The following is an 18,927-nucleotide window of genomic DNA, read 5'->3' as shown; positions in this document are numbered from 1 at the left end:
CTGACAAAATTGGGAAAAACCTACCTATTTTTTCTTCATCCAAAATCCTACTATACCTAAATTTTTCTGCTTATGCACTAAAATATTTTATCTATGCGCTACTTTGTCTTATCAAAGTGCTACAACCTTAACTCTACGTGCTAGCCTGCCCCTATGCACTACCCTGTCCTATTAGTGCGCCACCTAACCTACTCTCTGCGCTACTTCTATACTATGCACTATCCTACTTGGTCTCTGTGCCATGTACCTAACCCCACACGCTAGGTCATACCTATGCACTACCCTACACTACCCATGCGAGCCCCTCCTAACCCTATGTGCTAGGTCTTTCCTATGTGCTACCTGTTTCCTCCTATGTGCTACCTTGTGCTCTCGGTGCACTAACCTAACCCTAAGCACTACCCTAACCTACCGCTACACTATCCTAATCTACTCAGATGCTACCCTATTTTATTAAACCCTACGTGATACGCAACCTATTGTATGCGCTACAGTTTACCACCAACGCATTAAACCGTTAAATTTGCATGTAAAAATTCAAAAACATGGTAAAAAATGACAAAACAAAAATCCACAAGGGGTAAAACAGGATGACTTATTGGTGGTCCATACGTGGCGGGCCTCCGATACCTCTGAATGTGCTCGAATCGATGAGAAGCAAAAGGAATAGGTGTTTTGTCTTTTCTTCAAGTGTCACCTTCTCCAAAGTCAACAAGCACAAATGAGACAAAATAAATCACTTTTTACCTTTTTATAGGGTAAATGAAAATTAGGGTTACGTGGTAGAATGCGTAAATTGCTCGTGGTCTCCCGTTTACTCCTACACAAACATCATTATCGAGAGATGAATGAACTTATCACATTCAACATAGACAAAAAATTAAACTGCAATCAAATTTATCAAAGCAAATCAAATTTTCAAATTTTTGATTCATCTTCTGAGGGGGCATTATCAACATCATTTATCAAATCTGGGGCATGAGATGAAAATCTCAAAATGACATAAACACTGATCATAACCAAATCATGACGACACATCATTTTATTTGTATCAACATGTGCACACACGTCATTTCAAAGAGGGGCAAAATGTAGATGTATAAAAATGACCATATTCCTAAATGAATATTTAATGTTCATTTTATTCTCATTCCTCCATTTAGTTAAATCTAATTTAATTAAATCACCCGCATTCTTCAATAAAATTAAATAAATTATTCAATTTATTTATTTACATTCACTTAAGCCCTTTATATCATTTAATTGAATAAATCATTTTATTTAATTAAATCCCATCTCTTTACTTTTTAATTAAATTCACATTTAATTAAATAGTTTACCCCAAATAAATAAATCTAATTTATTTAATCCCCAATTTGCAACCAAATTGAAATAAAGTAATTTATTTTAATTAATCCTATTATCCCTCATCCACTTGCATTTTCCTGCATCTCCCACTTGCATCCTAACCCTATTCCTAATTTCTTCTAGAATCTATCTAATCCTAATCAATTAGCCTAAACCCATCAATTATCCCATTTCCCTAAATTTGAGGAGGTCACTTCTCAAATTTGGAGTAAAGTCTTTAAATGGCATTAAAGCCTTTATGCCTTCAACAAGCTAACTTGTTGAATACCCCCAAATTTGGAAGGACTCTTACAAATTTGTCCCCAAAGTCTTCAAACTATTAATGGTTAACTAACCCTTAGTGGCATGGTTAGAGACTTTTTGACTAACTTAACCTTCTTCTAACCTAAGGGTCTCATCAAGCATTCATTGCTTTGACCATAGTTATCCCTTTAACCTTTGCACAAGAGTTTATCCTTTGGGTAAAAGCTTTATCCATTGGATAACCCTAACCTAGCCTTAACCCTTACCTTCTAAGGTAACCATGAGGTCTTCTCAAGCATTTAATGCTTCTTACATCTCCTCTCAAGCAGTCGTATGTTGACAATTCTCACCATTTCATTGGTGAGAATTGTAAACATGGATTGATAACTTTCAATCCTAACCCTTGATTAACTCCTTCAATTCTGACCTTCCATTGCCCTATTTTCCCTATAAATAGAGCTCTCATTCCTCCATTTCAAAAATCATCCAAGCTTTTAGTATCTCACTTATGCTCAATTTTACCAATACATCTAGCCTCTTTTTTTAATAGGAATTAATCTAATAAGCATTTTAGAATATTTCTATTATCATTAGCTTAAATTATTAACTAGTATAGCATGTTAGGATAGTATTGCTACTAACCTTGTCATCTTATAATCTAGTTTAAATCATTCATGGAATCATGCATAAATAGGATGCATTTCATGTTAAAATTAATCTAAAGCATCTCTCGTTCTTGCATTTGTCATCCCTAAGTCACTTTGCTTAGTGATCTTAGAGCAAAGGCATTGGCTTGAGGGACCTTGTGAGATAGAGAACCATGGAACCTACCTTGGGAAGTTGAGTCATTCTTCATGACTCCATAACTTGCACCAAGAAGTTCTATGGGTGTGTGGACAAGCCCCTTGAACATAATTTTCATATTTTAAGTTTCATCGCCCCGCTTTTCCCGCATACAGATACTTCATGCTAATCATTGATGATTATTCTAGAATCATGTGGGTTAGTTTTCTAAGAGAAAAATTTGAAGCATTTGAAAAGTTTAAGATCTTTAAGGCTAAAGTGGAAACTGGGACAAGATTGAAGATTAAATGTTTGAGATCAGATCATGGTGGATAATTCATTTCTGGTGAGTTTAATAACTTTTTTGACAAGCATAGTATAAGAAGACAATATTCTGCTCCTCAGACACCTCAACAGAATGGAGTTGTGGAAAGGAAGAACATACTTATCTTGGATGTTGCTAGAACAATGATGATGGAAGCTAATCTACCTCATATCTACTGGAGAGAAGTAGTGAGTACAACGGTTTACACATTCAATAGAGTACATATCAAAGGAGAAACCGGTAAGACACCTTATGAATTATGGTTTGGAAATACACCTACAATTAAGTATTTCAGAATTTTTGGTAGAAAATGTTATATTAGGAGAGATGATACTATTGGGAAATTTGATCCTAGATGTTGTGAAGGCATATTTCTTGGTTATTATAATGAAAGAAAAGAATATAGATGTTATAACAAAATATTGTGGAGAATTGTGGAGAGTGCTAATGTCAAAGTAGATGAGCTAAGAAAAAGTCAAATAAAAATTTATGAGAAGGAACTGATAGAACCTTTACCAGAATAGAGAGTTGAACCAGTTACTCCAGAAACATCAGATAATTTTACAGTAACTAAAGAATAGGGAAGAGGAACAGAGAGTCAGAAGACTCCTTGGTATGTAAGATTGAATCATTCTAAAGATCAAATCATTGGGGATAAGAAAAATGGAGCTATGGCAAGAAGAAGACTGGTAACTAATGAGGTATGTTTAATTTCACAAGTTGAACTGGTATCAGTAATTGAGGCTTGTAAAGATGAACATTGGTTAAAAGCTATAGAAGAAGAATTAGATCAGATTGAGAAAAATAACACATGGACTTTGGTTCTCTGGCCTAAAAATAAAAATGTCATTGGAACTAAATGGGTTTTTAGAAATAAATTGATTGAGGATGGTAAAGTTGTAAGGAATAAGGCTAGATTGGTTTGTAAAGGATATTCTCAAAAGGAAGGAATTAATTATGGATAAACCTTTGCACCGGTAGCTAGGATTGAAGCTGTAAGATTATTTCTTGCCTATGTTGCTTATAAAAACTACAAAGTTTATTAGATGGATGTTAAATGTGCATTCTTGAATGGGGATATTGATGATAAAGTCTATATTCAGTAACCTGATGGTTTTTTACTATCATATGATACTAATATGTTTTGCAAGTTAAGGAAAGCTTTATATGGACTGAAACAAGCACCTAGAGATTGGTATGAAAGGTTGGATAAATACCTTTTGAAGATTGGTTTTACTAAGGGTAGTGTTGAAAGTAACTTATATTATAAAATCATTGATGATGATATACTAATTGTTGAAGTATTTGTTGATGACATTATTTTTGGAGGTGAAGACAAATTATACTTAGAATTTTTTAAGAATATGGAGAAATAATTTGAGATGTCTATGATTGGTGAGATGAATTTTTTCTTAGGTTTACAGATTACTCACACTAACAAAGGCATTTTTATTTGTCAAACTAAATATGCTAATAAATTATTGAAGAAATTTGGTATGGGAGATTCTAAACCAGTAAGTACACCTATGGTTACAAGTGAGAAATTGACAAGGAAAGATGTTTCTGCACCGTTAAATCTTGCAAGATACAAATCTATGATTGGAGGTGTGCTTTATTTGACTCAGACTATACTTGACATTATGAATGCTATTTGTATTGTTTCAAGATTTCAGAGTGATCCTAGAGAAAATCATGAGATGGCGGTGAAAAATATTTTTAGATACTTGCAAGGTACATCAGAATATAGTTTATGGTACCCTAAGGATGATAACTTCACTTTATGTGCATATACAAATGGTGATTGGGCTGGAGATGTTGATGATCGGAAAAGTACTTCCAGTGGAGCTTTCTTTCTTGGAAAGAAGTTGGTTTCATGGATCAGAAAGAAACAGTCATGTACTTCTTTATCTACTGCTGCTACTAACTGTACACAAGTTTTATGGATGAAGAAAATCTTGAAGGATATAAAGGTGGATTGTGATGCACTGATAATTATTCATTGTGATAACTTTGCTGCTATTGATATATCAAAGAATCTGGTATTTCATTCTAAGATAAAGCACATATCTCTCAAGTATAACTTTTTGAAGGAGAAGGTGGAAGAAAATGAACTTAAACTAGTTTATGTGAACACTAAAGAGCAAATTGCAGATATTTTCACTAAACCTTTATCCAAGGAATCATTTGAGTACCTGAGAGATAGATTGGGGGTTTCTGCCCCTCCGACATAGACTTGATTGATGTAGTTTGGCATCAGTCCAACATGCATTATCAGAGATTCCATTCATTCTAACACTGATGTTGGATGCTACTAGTCAGGGGGAGTAGTCATCTTTTGGGATTAAGAGGTTTATACTTTTGCTTTGATATTTCTGTTGGATTTCTGGCATTGATGTCAAAGGGGGAGTGATATTGATGTGAAAAAGTTAAAGAGAAATTCAGATTTTTACAGAGATTATTCAAAGGGGGAGAGATATTGATATTCAAAGCTATCTATGGGAGATTCTTGGTTGTCTTCCGCACGGGGAGACTTGTTTGGCATTTCTTGGTACTTAAATGTTTTTCACATCTAGTGTTGCCATCAATACCAAAGGGGGAGATTGTTGGCCATTTGGTGGAATTGATTATGTGTTGTATTGATGTTTTGTCATTTATGTCAACACTATCTATTTGGATGCTTTACCGACACCCTTTTGGTCTCGGTAGGCTGAGTGGTTTTCTGGTTTACTTGGATCTGACATGATTCGGTAGACTTCGGTCTAATCTGGTGATGGAATTAGCTTGTTCATGATTCTTATACTCATACTTGATCATTTGGTTTTGGTCTAGTGTTTGGATGATGTCCTGCTTGTTGAGAAGCTTCGTTTCTAGTTCCATCAAGGGTTTCATCGATAGATATTTTGGTGGAGATCTTTGATGAATTGCCTAATAAATGTTGGTACAACTTTTGATAGAGTTTCAGGATGTTGTTGGTGATCATGTTCGAGACTTAGCATTTGGAGATCATTGTTGAAGTGTGTGGACCTATACTTGGTCCCGGTTGATCTAGGTTATGGACTGACATTGATGTAACGTGTGGATAGGACCTATTGATGTATTTTTGGGATGTCTTATGTGTTGGTTATTATTTGTTTGGCCTAAGGCCGACATTGTTTGTAATTATGTGATTGGTTTATTGTCTGGTGGTCGACCTGATTATTTATGGTCGAGGGTTTGTATATATGGATGTAAGATCTCATTGTAGATCATCATGGTTAATGAAAGAGGTCGTGGTAAAGGAATGTAATGTGAAAATAATGTAATATCACTTAGGCAGAGGAGTTGATCGACCATTGGAGATAGAATTGGGTGTATGAGGATTTAGTTATCTAGTATTGAACTTAATCGGAATTGTACTCTAGCATAGGAGATGTTATCTTTTGCAGTTCAACTCTTCTTCAGATTGTACTCTAGATTTGTATGTAGTCACTGAGACTCCTTTTGTGATGAGTAGTGCGCTCTAGGTTGTTGGCCTTCCTGGAAGTGTAGGCCCCTTCATTGTAATTGACATACTTACTGCAAAAGTTTTATCTGACTGTTGGTAGGCTTCCCACAGTGGTTTTTCCTTTTACCAATTTTTCCACATAGAGTTTGTGGTATTGTGTGAATGGCTTTTATTTTGTAATTATTGTTTATGCTTAATTGGATTAACTACTATTCTGGTATTATTGTTTTGGGTTCCGGTATCAATGTTTAAATTGCTTAATGCTTTCAGTAATCTGTGACAACTGATTCAGCCCCCCCTCTCAGTTATCTTCCGGTTATCCGAACTATCTAACAGTGATATATTATTATATCAACTTTATTCTGTATTCTTTCTAATGTGTATGGAAATAAAATCCTAGTCTCATGGATGCAAGTTGGGATCTCAAATTTCTATAGAAAAGACTTAGAACATGAATTAGTGTAGGTATAATCTTGAGAGAATATTTGAACAGTTTTATTAATTTCCTTTGTTGAAATAGAAGAGAAATTTTCAATTACCTGAACATGATCTAGGGTAGATGATAGAAAAATAATAGATTTATGTAATAATAGTAAATTATAAAAATAAAAATAGACGTAGTAGGCTAGATCTAGAATAGAGACACATTGTAAAAGGACTTAGATATGAAAAAATAGATCAGAAAGTACCAAACATAGGTGTCGGGCACCCTAGTCTCAAGGTATATGAAATTGACAAAGGTGATTTGGAATTTAATACATAAGGGAACTATTTTATTTATAAGAGGCCATAAGCCTAAAGATCATGCAATACATAAGGAAACTAGTTTATGTATAAGAGAGAATAAGGTCAAATACAAAGAGTACATATAGTACAAAACTAAACACAACCTTGAAAGGTATTCTTGACATGCAATCTCTACTCATGAACACCACAAATAAGATCATCATTAGAGAAGTTTACCACCCAACGTCGAAGCTTTACGCTTCCTTGAAATCTTTCTACTGAAGAATTCCTTCCTTACATAATGATTGCTAGCAACTTGATACTGGTAAGAGCAATGGAATTAGGTGCAACATAAAATATCTACATTCTATATGCTAATATAATAGTATCGTGATATGGCAAAGAGCACACATAGTGATCAAATTAGCAAGCTATACTAAAAGATTAAAAAAGATTTGGCCAAAGCAATTTTTTCATCATTTAAAAAAAAATGAATTTAGGGTAGAAAATCAACCATTAAATTATAACATATTTAGATATATTAAACCAACTTTTTTTTAGGATTTTTTTTTGAACTAAAAACAAATGTCAAAATTTGAATTCACTATCTCATTTAACCTTTAAGATAATTTATATGACAAATTTATCATAATATTTATTAGATGAGAATCAAGCTATTTACACAATCCCATATAAAAATTAAGTTCTTTTACCTTGCATACATATACTTACCATACCCTTTTAGTTGATTTATTTATCCAAGTTGATAGGTATTGTGTCCTTATATCTAAACATACTTACATTGTTTTAAGCTCATTCACATTTATTAACACATCATACAAATTTCAATAGAAGGTCATTTCATTGTTCAATATCTTTTTATAATTTTTTTTACCTAAATATTATATTCACTCAGATAAGAATATCATTAAGATAGATCACAACCTCATCATGTATCACCAAAAAATGCTTAAATAATTAAGAATTTATAAACACCTTCTCATACATGAGATATATTAGGTGGTTTAATAGATCATCCATGTACCGTCATAAATAACTTAAAAAGTTAGTGGATTCACCTAGCTAATCATGTGACCTGAGCATAATTTCCATATCATCACATCATGCTCTATAACACAAAATCTATACTATTGACATTGTATTAATGCAATAACTCCTATTATATCAAGAAAAACCAATGTCAAATTGTAAAGACGCTTTATTCAACATCAACCATGTAGAGAATTCACACCACCTTAGAAATACATGATTCAATCTTTTCATAGAGTGTATAATGAGTTCTAAAAATTCACAAGAGAAATAGATTTAGTTCAATCATATTCTAATACAAGATTATGATCAATATGTTTTATACTATATGATCCCTCATACTTTCTATCAATTTTCATAAATAACATGATAGAGAACACCAATAACACATCATAGGATGAGTAAAATAAATCACAAAGTCTCACCATCAAAATAATTTTAAGAAAAATCATAAGTGAAATCATTAATTTGTAACTCAAAGTTATGAAATATGCATAAATTTAAGAATACGTAAAATGTCTCAAAGAGTCACAAAATAGATAGATGAAAATTTTTTGAAGATTGAAATTTCAAATTTAGCTAGTTCAAAATTTTGTTGGCAATTTGAAGGAATTGATAACGTGTTGCATTGATGTTTTGTCATTGATGTAAATAATAACTACTTTTGTTGTTATCCTTTTGGTCCTGGTAGGATGATTGGTTTTTGGTTGGTAAGATCATGTTGATCCGGTATGCTTTGGTTTGTAGAATTAGTTTGGATTTTTTATTCATATGTTGTTGATGTGTATCACATTCAGTTGGTATTGATTTGATGATCCAAAAGCTATCACTTGTTCTAGTGAACCTTTTGGTTACCGGTAAGGGTTTTACCTATAGAGATTTGTTGAAGATATTTTGATATTATGCATAAGTGGTGTTGGTGCGGCTTCTAGAAGGTTATCCAAAAGCTAATGGTTATCTTGTTTGTGTTCCAGTTGTTCATGGTGTTTCATTTGGCTTATGGCGACCTATTATAGATCCGATGTTATTCTGCTAGGTTATGGACTAGTTTATGTAACGTGTGGTTGATGCTCCCGATGTGTTACTGGTTGGATTCATTGATTGGATTATGTTGTTTTGATCTTAAAACGACTTGGTTGATCATTAGATTGAGGGTTTAAGTTATGAATTTATTGTTTTATATTTTAGGTGTCCGACCTAATTGTTGAGGTCCTGGGTTGGTATAAATATGATTTAAGATCTCTTTGTAGATCATAGGGAGATCATGTATGGTATGGGTTAAGGGATTATCTATATGTGAACAATGTTGTAATCATATGTAGAGGATTTGGTCGATCATAGGTGATCAAGTTGGGTTTATGAAATAGGTTTAAAGCCTTTGGTATTGAGCTTAACCGAAACTGTACTCAGGGATGGGAGATGCTATACTTGCAGTTCAATCTTCATTCCAGATTATTGTCCAATGTTTTCTATAGTCAGTGAGACTCCTTTTATGATGAGCAGTGTGCTAGATAGGATGTTGGCCTTCCTACATGTGGAGGCCCCTTATTGTATTATTTATTCATCTGATCAATGGATAGATATTATGGGTCTCCAATCCCATTGTGGTTTTTTCTCTTTGAGGTTTTCCAGGGATAATTATGTGGTTTTATTGTGTTCATCTTTGTGGTTGCATTGTTGCTTATTGTTATATGCTTTTATGTTTACCGATTGTTGAGATGTATCAATAAGGTTAAATTTCTCCATTCCGATAGAACACTGATTCACCCCCCCTCTCAGTGTTCTTGGATCCCTACATTTGGTATTAGAGCCTGGTGGATTAGAGTAAGTCTAACACCGTGAGGAAGATCCTATATCCAGAATCTATGGAGATAAGTTTAAGGAAGGAACTTCAAGTAGCACTTGAAGACTATGATGCTGAAAGATTGAGGAACATGAAGTTGCAAGATGAGTTGAGATCTTCGAAGGAATTCATTTTTACTCTATAGGATAGGTTGTCATCTGGCCAACATAAAAGGAAGGAAGTTTTACAAAATCAGGATGATGAAGAGAAGGATGCCCTTAAACAACAATGTTAGAAGTTGAGTCAAGAGAATATTGTCATGAAGAATGAAATGCAAGACCTAACTATGAGGATGTCCAAGGAGATTGAAGACCGGAAGAAGAATGAAGAAAATATTTTTATATCTCTGAAAGACAGATTTGAGGAATGCATCTGGCTGGTTCATGAGAATGATGTGTTGAAAACTGAATTGGTGCAATCACAGAATAATGAGCAAGAGTTGGAAAGAATGGTAACAATCCTAAGAGATGATCTGACTACTATAAATGAATACAAAGATAAGTTCAAGGTTAGTTCTACTAAGCTTGAAGAATTATTGAAGGATCAAAGGGACACTGAAGACACTAGAGGTCTTGGCTTTGAGCATGGATAAATATCTGGTACTGCAATTCAGGAAAACACATCCGATCAGAAGGTCAACCAAAATCAAAGGACACCAGTAAGGCAACTCAATGCACATAAATTTAATGGTAGATTCTTTGTTTGCAATAAATTTGGTCATATGGCTAGGCAATGTAGAAATAGAGCAAATCAGAATCTTAATGCAATTCCCGGCTAGTGCTCAAATTGTAAGAAGTATGGTCATAGGATAGAAGATTGTAGAATGAATGTGAAATGTCATGCATGTGGAAAGTTTGGACATATCGCTAATCAATGCAGGTCAAGGAATGGTCAAGGTTATAGTAAGGTGATTCAGAAGAAAAATTTCACTTGTTATGCATGCAACAAAGTAGGACATATTGCTAAATTTTGCAAAGAGAACTTACCTGGAGGAAGTGATAAATCTAATGAGAAGGGAAGGTAGAAGGTTGATGACATATAGAAATACCATGAGAAGAAGTGAGTTATGAAGTCTAAGGCTCAATCGACAAAATCAATTGCCCTAGATGTTCATTTGGTTGAAGGATATACCCCAGTTAATCAACCGATAGAGCAGAATGTTCCCACAATGGCAGGAAACTCATCCAGTAACTAAGGCATTCACCTTAAGGGGATGCAAATTGATGACAGATCTTGCATTTCCCTTGGTAGTGGTTTGAAATCATGTTTCAGATCTCTGGAAGTCAGTTTGAAGGTTAACCAACAAAGATTTGTTGGATCTTGGATCTAGTTTGGTTTACCAATAAGTCATTTTATGAGTTATGGTTTGGTCATACATCTACAATTAAGTATTTCAAAATCTTTGGTAGTGAATTGGTAGTTTGATCCTAGATGTGATGAAGGAATATTTCTTGGTTATTCTAATGAAAGAAAATCATATAGATGTTGATGCATTGCAAAAAGGAATGATGGTTAGGATAAACACAACACAAACAACAAGAAAACCAATAGTTAGTTCTAGGAAAATGAATATCAAACACTATCCTAAACAGGCATACCACGAGAGACACTATAAGAAAAATAAAACATTTAACTAAGACAACAAATGCAACAAGGCATCTCCAAATGCCTTCCACCATGCTTGTAGCCCCTCCTCCCTTGTTCCTCTCCTCTCCAAGTTTCGAAATAAGTGTAGCTCTCAACAACTTTTTGCACTATGGATGTCTTATGGAGATTCAAGAATGAATTTTTTTTAGAACATGCAATGCAAGTGTAAAAAGATGCTAAATATGAGATATTATGAAATGAACTAAGATTAATTTTAGTCCAAAATGATTATATGAGTGATTATGCTAAAATGCTCTCTAAAATTGACTATAAGTTAAATGTATACAAGTTTTTAGGATCTGGATTATGAAGAAATGAGCTCTATTTATAGATAAAATGGAGCAATGGATGGCTGAGATTGAGTAATATCAACAAGGGTCAGGATTGAAGGGTTTAAGATCCATGTGAGGACTTTCAACCCAATCCCAGGATGACAACTGTTAACAAGAGATGGGTTGAGAGGAGAGGCAAGAAGCATTAAATGCTTGATATGACCTAAGGGCTAACTTGGGAGGTAGGGATAATGTCGAGTTGAGTGAATAAATTCATTACTCAAGGAATAATGCCTTTATCCAATGGATAAACTCTTGTGCAAGAGTTAGTGAGGATAACCATGGTCAAAGCAATAAATGCTTGAGGAGACACATGGGTTACATGAGGGTTGAGTTAGAGGTCAAACTCTCTAACCATGGGTGCAAGTGGATTTAACCATAAATGGTTATGTAAGAGCCATGAATTGTCATGGAAGAGCCATTAGTGGTTTGGAAGACTTGAGAGGTTAAATTGTGAAACACATAAAGCATTAAATGTTTTTCAAAGACTTTGAAGGCTTTGAGAAGTGACTCCAAGTTTCTTAGGAATGTGACAATATTTAGGGGATGATTAGGTTAATTAGGAATGATTAGAAAGTGGTTAGAAGAGTCTAGAAGGGGTTTTTGGGATTGCAAGTGGATTTGGTGGGTGAGGGAAAATAGGATTTAATTTAAAATAAAATTAATTTATTTCAACTTGTGGTTGCAACTTGCATTTGTAGGAGAATGCAAGTGGGGGGGAGTTTAATGATTTAAATAAATGTTCTATTTATTTATTTAAAAGAGGAAAGGGGATTTAATTAAATAAATAGAATTTATTCATTTAATTGATTGTGAATTTGGTTTAATGAATTAATTAAAATAAATTGAATTATTTATTTAATTAATAGGAGAATGTTTGAGGATGAATTAATTAAATGTTAATTTAATTAATTGATGGCTAGTAGGTTTATTAATCAAATAAAGAGTAAATATTCATTTAATTATATGGACAAATTTATGTGACTACATTTGCCCCTCTTTGAGACGGTGCGGTTTATCACGTCCTTTCAAAGAAAAAAAAATAAGTGTGAAGAAATATGCCCCATAAATGTTAATTTAATGGGTGGTATGCCCCCTAGAGAGATGGGCCGAAAATTTCAAAAAATCGGGTGATCTCTCGAAAAAGAATGAGAATTGGCGGGGAGGTAGAAGAGAAGAATTTAACAATATCAGTGAAAGAATAGAAGAAATCGAAGATAAAATGGAGAAATGGGAGGCGCTGAAATTTCACGAGGACCATAGCGGTGAGCGGGGTAAAATTAGGGTTAGGGTGAAGGGTATATATGGGGGTGAAGGGGTAAAAATAGGGTGATTTGCATCTATCTCCATAATGATTCAGAGCTCTGATATTGACTTTGGTGAAAGAGTGAGCAACAGTCAGGTTGCCAGTACCTATAGCAGATCATCGACTAGAGCGGGTCAGGCGATTCCAGCAGCCAGATGACTACGGACCAATGGCACGCAAATTTAATTTTTTTCTTTTTGTGCATTTTTTATGTCTTTTTGCATGCGTCCAAGTTGAGTCAAGACAATAATGCTAAAACTGTGTTTTAGCACTGTTGTCACTTTATTTAGCGCTTTTGTGCCGCTATAGCGCTATTGCGTAGTGGTTTTAGCGCTTCTGATTTTGTAGCGCATTTGTATAGTTGTTTCAGCGTGATTGTAGTTCTAGCGTGATCGAGTCAGTCTTGTAGTGCTATTGCTTGGAAATGGTGCTTTTGTGCAGTAGTTTTAGCGCGATTGTTAGCAGAATAGCGCTATTGTCTGAAAATAGATGCCCCAGTGTTAGAAAAATAATCTCCTGATGCTAATAGTGGATGGATGAGTAGGTTAGTTGTTTTGAACCATAGTAGCCCCATTGAGACTAGGTCATTATGATAAATGCCTATTATTGTCTAGGTTTTCCATGATTGCGTACCTGTTGAGACCAAAAGATACTTGATTAGAGTATATGTTGATGGTCTAGGTTTAAACTTAAGAAAATTTGAAACAAAACAACTGATGATGATGCAGATGTGTGATGATGTGTAGGAGGATCTTCCCATCTTGTAGATGCGCGAGAGGCATCCAGCTATGCATCAGTTGAGAGATCAACTGATGGAGGCTGAGATTGATTGTACTACAGTGACAGGTCTATATGTTGTGATGTATATGCATGTGATTCAGACAAATCATAGCTTGATGACAGCATTAGCGGAGCGGTGGCACAACGAGACGTGCACGTTCGATCTAGCCATGGGGGAGTTGATGGTGACACTAGAGGATGTGTGGTGGATCTTACACATCCCTATCCGAGGGGATCTTGTGACATATGATTGAGCCTGGGGGACAACAACACATTTTTGATGAGGATTTTTTTATTCATGATGGCTCGATAGCGTGGGAGGAGATAGCTGCATTATATGAGCCACTTCCAGTTGTATTATCAGGGATTGTTGGGGGACTTCTATGCCAAGATCGATGATCACATGGACTCGCCATGGGTTGGGGCTAGGTTATCGAGCAGGTGATGACTGAGGGGACCTACTTTGCATGGGGACCGTGCGTTCTGTCACACTTATATTGGGAGCTGCATGAGGTGGTGTACTGAGAGATGAGTTCTCTAGGAGTTGGGATCACTATGCTGCATATTTGGGAATGGGAGCACCTACCCATGACACTACCTATGAGTCTAAGATTTAGGGCAGTGGATTAGCCCTATGTGTATATGTATGGAGGTATGATGAGTCAGCCCCACTTGGGGAAGTTAGAGTGGTGGTGATGAGCATTAGATGATATAGATATAGTGATATGGAGGCCCTATATTGAGTGTGAGCCTTGGGATGATGATGCAGAGGCCTTGCCTTATGGCTTTATGAAATGATACTTGATTGGTAGGATAACCTACAATATAGAGAGATAGGTACCTAGCAAAGTGATGAAGGAGTTTGGTCGAAGGCATGGATTACAGAGTAGATTAGGGGAGTATGCATGAGTGGTATGGGAGAGATTCCAGTGGGGGCCAGTGTTACCATATGATCGGGCCTTAGTATAGTTTTAAACTTTATAGTTGAGACCATGGCATATGAGGCTGGGGGTTGTAGATGCAGGGGTTATAGATGAGTACACTCAATACATTACTGCACATCCCATTCCATGTATATCAGATTCAATAGAGCCAATTCCAGCTTTTGAGGATGATAGGAGATAGAGACGGAGGAGGAGAGGAGGTCAAGGATTTATAGTAGATGGACAAGGTAGAGGTGACAAAGGAGGAGGGGATGGAGGAGGAGGTGATGGAGGAGGAGGAGGAGGTGGGGGTGGTGGATTTGGAGGTGGTGGGGGGTTTGGAGGTGGAGGTGGAGGTGGTGGTGGAGGACGCTTATAGCGGAGAGGGAGAGGCAGGCAGCCATTGCGACTATCACATGGGTCTTTGTTACAGGGAGGAGTTAGATTAGGTGGTAGGGATATGGGGGAGGGAGACACACCTATGGACATGGGAGAGGAAGCCACTAGAGGAGGAGAGGGAGCTACAGGTGGAGGAGAGGATCCAATGGGGATGGGAGGAGGAGATCTACGGGATTAGATGATAGTATTTTTGCAGACTCGGTTGGAGGATATGGAGATAGAGATTGCAACTAGAGATGTTCAGATGTTTGCATGGGAGTGAGAGTTGGCTATAGTGCTGCAGGAGAGAGATGATGTGGTGGAGAGACTGACGGAGCTGCAGAAGAGAGTATGAGTTGGGGTAGGAGCATAGGGTCCTACTAGGGAGGTGATGAGGGAGATACGACGAGCGTAGACAGAGATAGAGTATTGGCGGGGTTTATATGAGTAGGTAGTGCTAGCTAGTCAGCGAGCACTGAGCTATTCACAGATGTGTCAGGTGAGATCAGAGTGGTCTCAGAGGATGTAGAGCAGTGGTGGTGTGATGGTCCTCCATAGAGAGATAGTGCAGGTGGTGTAGGGGGTAGTGGGGGAGCAGGTGGTAATGGTGGTGCAACATCTGGCCAGAGTGCTATTTGAGAGAGCTTTATGTATTTTATTACATTAACATTTTGGACTGTGATTTGGATGCCTCTTGGTAGCCAATATTTTTGGCATCACTATACTCAGATACATGTATGTTTTTGCAAGATGATATATGATGTGATATATGAGGAGATCCCATATCTTGTGACTCTATGTATTTTGATGGTATGTATGGATTTATGCAGGATGATGATTTATGATTTATTCTTAGATAGATAGATGTATGTGTTTATGAGATGATTCCTATATGCAAGTTATGATGATTGGTATGATGTCTATATGCATGTTTATGAATGTGATGCTAACACATGGATGCACGTTAATATATGCATGATTCGTTGGTTGTAATTCTTTATGTATGAAATGCATTATGATGATGTATGGAAAATGATATGATGCTAACTATGAAATAGATAGTACTTGTGTTTTATGTTGATGAAATGATGGTATGCAGTTGTGTTTGATATGATGAAATGCAATAAATCGAATGGTTTATGTAAATGTGTATAGATGGTTAAAAAGGAATGCAAAATGAATAAACAAATGTAAAGTACAAATGTTTATGTGATGTTTTCTAAATGAATGCACATATAAAATGTATAAACAAATGGTGAGACAAATGGTTATGTTATGATTCTAAATGTTATAAAATATGACTAAGTGAAATGATAATGTGATGATAATGTAATTAAGGGATAATGAACAATTGCACCTTAATGCAATTAAAAAGTATAATGAATGCATCTTAATGAATCCTAAAGGAAATCTTTGTAAGATGAAATGAATGTGTATAAGAATATACTGGATGGATAGATGAATGCACTTTAACTAATGGATAGATAAATAAATGCATGCAACTAAAGGAATCTAGACAAATTTATTGTAAAGAAACTTAAATGATGATGAATGATCTTGAATGATTTTAAGAAGACATCTAACTGTACCTAGATGACTAAATGAATGTACGGTAATGGATAATAATGTTAGTAAATGCAATGATGAGAAATTTATACAAATGAATCAAAATGCCTTGATTTTGCACTGATGAAATGATGTAATGATTCTTAATGCAAGTAAATGATAATGAGCTAGATGCATTTAAATGATATTATATGCACTTAAATGAAGATCTAAAAATGGATGTAATAAACCTATATGCTAGTAAATGATAGTGAACTTGATGCATTTAAATGCAACTAAATGCAATGGAATGATGATGCTCTTGATAGATGAATGCAAGGTTGGTGAGAATTTGCATGATGCACTAATGATGTATCAGAGAACTTCGTCATGATTGAATCCAAGACCAATTCATTTTTAAATAATTTCTCATATTTAAACCTTCTCATACTTGCATACAATACCATAACTATGAATAATGAATGATCAAATGGATGGGTGATATGCAACGGAATGCAATATAAATAGATGAGATGAAATGATGATCCATAGTGCTTTATTTTCATCAATGAGCATGGTAGTATCAATCTTGGACGAGGCAGTAGGAACCCAGTTTGGCGCATTGTACCTACAAGCAAAGAAACATAAATAAATAAAGAATATGGACCCTCCATAATGGTTCATGCTCATATGGTCGAGGTATACACTATAGTCAGCAATCCGTAGTGATCCATGACTGTATTTCGCATAAAATCACGTAGCTTAGTGAACTTGCCACGTAGACACCATTAGTACATGCCCCAGAACTTCATTTGAATAATTCATAGAAGATAAAACAAACAATGCTTAGGAACCATCTTGGCTACTCTAATCACTAGTGGATATCTCAGAATAGCGTAGGAATGTGATATAAATGAATAAATAACTAACAACCCGACGAAGTACTTGATAGCTTAAACATAATTTTTTTGTCAAAGAAAATGTTATCATGTCTTCATTTTGGTAAGGAAGGATGCATCCTTATTTAAGACAGTTGTGTGTCGATGTTGATTGTTTGGTGGATTTGATAAGTGGTCATTGTTTGAGTATTTCAAAATGTTTGTTTAGTATCTACTTGGAAGTGTATGTAAAAAGGATTGTATATGTTGCCATGTTTTGGGTTGATTTTTGATGTTTTATGATGTTTTGGGATTTTGTGAGATAGTTTTGAATGAAGAACTCAATGAATCACAAGTAATGGAGAATCAACTTCCATCAATAGGTTTAAGGAGAATTGCCCCCAGTTTAGACATGACTATGAAAAAGCGAGATGCAAGACACATGAAGTACTATCCTTGATTGCAGATCAATAACAAGCCATGGTTTTGACTAATGGATGAGTGAATGCAATGAATGTGATCGCAAGAAGTCTGAAAGACAATGGAGCCATAGCCTTTATGAGTGGTGCCTATTTGCTAGGCTTTCACCATCGCACTTACCCAAGGTGCCACCGGAGTGGTTTTTCACCATTTGGATGCATGATTTTTCTTTACTATTTGAATTTTTTTGTATTTTTTTCAAGACATTTATCTGAATGTTTTTGGTATTTTTATGATATGTATGGAAGCCTGATGCTCTGTACAACTTATGTATGAAACTGTTTGAGGTGCATGTTGTTGATCAGATCTACTAGTGATTCTCCTTCAGAAGTAGCTAATTGATATGCCCTAGACCCAAAATACAACAGTGATAACATATGGACCCAGCCAGTTTGATTCAAACTTTCCCTGATGTTCTCTATTTGGTTGGTTACGAGGATTCTCTCAAAGAACAAGATCACCTAGCTCAAGTGTATGAGGTCTAACCTGGTGATTATAGCTTCTTCTCATTCATTGTTGATATTCCTTGAGGTGGTTGTATGCAACTTGTTGCCTTTCATCAAGTAGCTCTCAATCTTGGAGACGTGATACTCTGTATGCTTCATCATCTAAGATATTATGCAAAGAAACCCATAGAGATGGTATCTCAACCCCAATAGGAAGGATGGCTTCTGTGCCATAGACCAGTGAGTAGGGAGTTGCGCCTATAGGGGTTCGAATGCTAGTTCGATACGCCCATAGTGTTGGATTTAATTGAATGTGCCAATCATGGCCAGCATCATTGACTGTCTTCTTGAGAATTATTAATATGTTCTTATTAGATGCTTCAGCCTAAC

Source organism: Cryptomeria japonica, chromosome 10 (assembly GCF_030272615.1).
Source record: "Cryptomeria japonica chromosome 10, Sugi_1.0, whole genome shotgun sequence".
Taxonomy (NCBI): Eukaryota; Viridiplantae; Streptophyta; class Pinopsida; order Cupressales; family Cupressaceae; genus Cryptomeria; species Cryptomeria japonica.
The sequence above is the reverse complement of the archived record's forward strand: the minus strand, read 5'-3'. Positions refer to the sequence as shown.